This window comes from Uranotaenia lowii, chromosome 2 (genome assembly GCF_029784155.1).
Source record: "Uranotaenia lowii strain MFRU-FL chromosome 2, ASM2978415v1, whole genome shotgun sequence".
In the NCBI taxonomy this organism is placed as follows: Eukaryota; Metazoa; Arthropoda; class Insecta; order Diptera; family Culicidae; genus Uranotaenia; species Uranotaenia lowii.
In genome coordinates, this window is record NC_073692.1 from 195850971 (window position 1) to 195855836 (window position 4866).

The window sequence follows — 4866 nt, forward strand, 5'->3', positions numbered from 1 at the left end:
TAAGTTAGATTGTTTGGGTACGATTAATTTGAGACCCTCCAGACAGATCAAAATTATCAGATCTTTTACACAAATTTATAGAGCAAGATTCAGAATATTAGTTTAAGTTATCTTTGTGTTGCAATTCGAAACTCAAGCTGCAGCTCCCATTTTATAGCGGTTGCTTATGAATTATGTTATAATGCCAATAAAACAATAAAAATTTGAATAATTTTTGAAAAAATCATTTGATTTTGGAAGGTGTAGCAAAGCACACCGGGTCAGCAAGTATATATATATATATATATATAAATGGATTTCTGTCTGTCTGTCTGTCTGTCTGTCTGTTCCCTATAGACTCGGAAACTACTGAACCGATTTGCGTGAAACTTGGCAGGTGGGGGTATTGGAGGCAGGGGAAGGTTCCTATTGTGGTTTGAGACCCTTCCCTCTCTCATGAAGGGGGGGAGGGGCCTCTCAAACAAACGGCATTATTTTGCATAACTCGAGATCCAATCGAGCAAATAGTATCAAATTTGGCATGGGGTGGTATTTGGGAACGAGGAATATTTCTATGAATATGAGGTACCCCTCAGGGGAGAGCTACCTTAATTTTTTTCATTTAACTCGAAAACTAATCAAGATATCGGAACCAAATTTGGCATGGGAAGGTATTTGGATACGAAAAATATTTCAATGACTATTTGAGACCCTCCCTCTTTCCAGTAGATAGGGGGAGGGGGCCTCTTTAATATTTTTTTCATAATTCAAAAACTTATAAAGCAAATGCAACCAAATTTGGCATGGAAGGGTATTTGGATACGAACTCAAAAATTCAAAAACTAATTAAACAAATGAAAATAAACTTGGCATGAGCGGGTATTTGGGAACGTGACATGTTCTAATTATTGTTTGAGACCCCTTTCTTCTTCCAGCGGGGAGAAAGGAAAGAGAGAGGGAAGTTTCATACAATTTTTACTGCATAACTCAAGAACTACAACAGCAAATGGAATCAAATTTGGCACGGAACGATATCTGTGTACGAGAAATGCTTTTATGAATATTAGGTATCCCTCATCCTTCAAAGACCTGTATTTGGCATATGAGTGTATTTGGATTCGAAAATATTTATATAATAAATTTAAGCCCCACCTTTTTCAGCGGAAAGACATGAAGGGGGAAAAGGGGGCTTCAATACAATTTTTTTGCATTACTCGAGAATTAATCGAGCAAATGGAACCAAATTTGGCATCAAAAAGTATTTGAATACGAAAATACTTTTTCTATGTGGAACAATTAAATTCCTTTATTGCAGAAGGATGATAGAGTTGGATATATAGGAAGGGAAAAGGAGGCTTACATTAACTTATTTTTTACAATATCCGAGAAATGGACACAACTTAACATGGAAAATCATTTTGGTATGATTCGATGATTATCTGATATACCATCCTCCTTTCAGTGAGTAGGTACATGGGAGAAGGGAGGTGAGCTCAATACATTTTGTTAGCATAAGTTCGCAATTTATGCCAACGAAGCCAACAAATGGAAACAAATATGGCATAGAAAGGTATTTGGTTACGAGATATGTTTCTACAATTGTTATAGACCCTTACGCTTTACAGTGTAGAGAGGAAAGAAAGGAAAGCGCACCATATAAATCTTGTTGCAAAGCTTAAAAACTTATTAAGCAATGGAACTATATTTGATATAAGAGGATTTTTGGGAACGAGAAAAATGGGTATGATTATTAAAGATCACGACCTCAATTCAACAGGAGGTGAAGGGAAAGACAGGGGGTGGCTCTTTTATCAGTTTAACATAAATCCAGAGCATATCAAGCAAAAACAACCATGTTTTATAAGTTAGATTGTTTGCGTACCATTAATTTGAGCCCCTCCAGATAGATTAGAATTATCAGATCTTTAACACAAATTTATAGAGTGAGATAAAGAATATTAGTTTAAGTTATCTTTGTGTGCAATTCGTTTTATAGCGGTTGCTTATGAATCATGTTTTAATTTGATTGAAAATAATGCCAATAAAATAAAATAAAATTGAATATTTTTTGAAAATATCATTTGATTTTGAAAGGTGTAGCAAAGCACACCGGGTCAGCTAGTAATTTATAAAATGGCTGCGAATGTTATAATTCTTCATTCCATGATGGTGTCGGTTATGTGATAAATTGCATTGCAGATCTGATCTATTGGTAATCTATGCAACTCAGGATGCAACTCAGTGCATACATACGTTGGCCAAACTGCGGTGAATCCGTTTTTATTCATTTTATTTACATAGTAGGTATACCGTCTCATGACATAACTTGACGAACATAATTCCTAAAATTCACTCGGTTCATGGCAACCGTTCTCCAATTTCTCGGGCACCCCACGTTCGCCAGATCACGCTCCGCTTGGTCTAACCACCTCGCTCGTCTTGTTCCTACCGGATTCGTAGCGAACACCTGTTTTGCAGGACAGTCGTCCGGCATTCTCGCAACATGTCCCGCCCAGCGTATCCGGCCAGCCTTCACCACCTTCTGGATACTGAGTTCGCCGTAGAGTCGCACGAGTTCGTGGTTCATCCTTCGCCTCCACACTCCGTTTTCCTGTACGCCGCCAAAGATGGTTCGTAGCACTCGTCGCTGGAATATTGCGAGTGTACGAAGGTCCTCTTTGAGCAATATCCATGTCTCGTGCCAGTAGAGAACAACCGGTCTAATAAGCGTCATATACAGGTTACACTTCGTGCGAGGGCTAAGTCTTCTCGACCGCAGTTGCTTGTGGAGTCCATTGTAGGCACGACTTCCGCTGATAATTCGCCTCCGGATCTCACGGCTGGTGTCATTGTCTGCGGTCACCACTGAGCCGAGATAGACAAAGTCTTCGACTATCTCCAGCTCGTCGCCGTCGATCGTGACCTTGTTATTACTGGACAAGCGGGTTCGTTCGGTCTCGGATCCGCAGGCCAGCACGTACTTCTTCTTGGACGTATTAATCATCAACCCAATCCTTCCAGCTTCGCGTTTCAGTTTGCGGTAGATCTCCTCCACCGCCGCAAATGATCTGCCGACTATATAAATATCATCGGCAAAGCAGATAAGTTGACTGGATCTGTTGAAAATCGTGCCCCGCATTTCGCCCACTCCACGTCGAATAACACCTTCTAGCGCCACGTTGAACATTATGCAGGATAGACCATCACCTTGTCGAAGCCCCCTGCGCGATTCGGATGAACTCGACAATTCACCCGAAATTCGCACACAGCACTGCGTTCCATTCATCGTCGCCTTGATCAGTCTGATCAGCTTCCCGGAAAAGCCGTTCTCGTCCATGATTTTCCATAGCTCGTTACGGTCGATCGTGTCGTATGCGGCTTTGAAGTCGATGAATAGATGGTGCGTAGGGACTTGGTGTTCCCGGCATTTTTGGAGGATTTGCCGTAATGTGAATATCTGGTCCGTCGTTGACCGCCCCTCCATGAAGCCGGTCTGATGACTTCCCACGAATCTGTTTGCTTGTGGCGTTAGGCGGCGGAGTAGGATTCGGGACAACACTTTGTAGGCGGCATTGAGGACAGTGATCGCTCGGTAGTTCTCACAGTCCAATTTGTCGCCCTTCTTGTAGATGTGGCATATTACCCCATCCTTCCACTCCTTCGGTAGCTGTTCTATGTCCCAGATCCGGACTATCATCCGGATTAGGCAATCGGCCAACCTGTCCGGGCCCATTTTGATGAGTCCAGCTGCGATGCCATCCTTCCCAGCCGACTAGTTTCTATTCAGCTGGCGAATGGCTTCCTTAACTTCACTCATCGTTGGGAGTGGCTCTTCTACGTCATTTGCTACGCCGGCGATGTACCTTCCCCCACCGTCTTGATCTCCTGCATGTGCGCCGTTCAGGTGTTCATCGTTGTGCTGCTTCCACCTTTTGATAACCTCACGATTGTCCGTCAGGATGCTCATGTCCTTAACCCGGCACATTTCGGCTTGCGGCACGAAGCCTTTGCGGGATGCGTTGAGTTTCTGATAGAACTTTCGTGTTTCTAGGAAGCGATGCAGCTGCCCCAGCTTCTTGAGTTCCTCCCCCTCCAGGCGGCGCTTTTTCTTCTGGAAAATACGGACTCGCTGCCTCTTCCGCTGTCGGTGATTTCCTACATTTCGACGGGAGCCTCTTTGCACTACTGCCGCCCGCGCGGTATTTGCTTCGACAGACTGCGCGTAGTCTGCCGCGACCTCAGGTTGCTTCAGTCGTGCGATATTTAATCGAGGCGGGTGCCGGTTTCGCGTGTTGTTCACTACGGAGAGTTTTGGGCGCATCACCATCACCAGATGATGGTCTGACTCGATGTTGGCGCCACGACAAGATCTGACGTCGATGATGTCCGAGAAGTGCCGGATGAATAATAAATCATCTCCAAAAACAATCAAATATTTATTACATTACTTTTATAAATTAACTACAGGTACTCCGGTATCCGTGTATATACCTGGTTAGTTTGCAGATAAATGATCATTGCATTATCTAGGCATTAAATTATTTCAAACTTACATTGACTTTTTAAATATAACCTCGTTGCCGCACTTTATACCTTACCACTACTTTACCTCACATTCACTCATTTTTACCCTTCACATATTTTTGCACTTCTTTTGGAATCTCATTGAATTGGCAAATTCTTCTCATAGCTATCTTTTATTTAAGAAAAAATGCGAAATCTGAATTACAAAGCCTAAGGCCGTTTTTTATTTTTGGGTGTGATGCATTGATTTTTTGTTTGGGAAAACTTTAGGAGAATTTCTTTCAAGTAAATATTCCTTATGTGTGAATAATTTTCGCTTGCATTTTGTGATTCGAGATAAGTTATTTTAATTTTCGTGGGTGT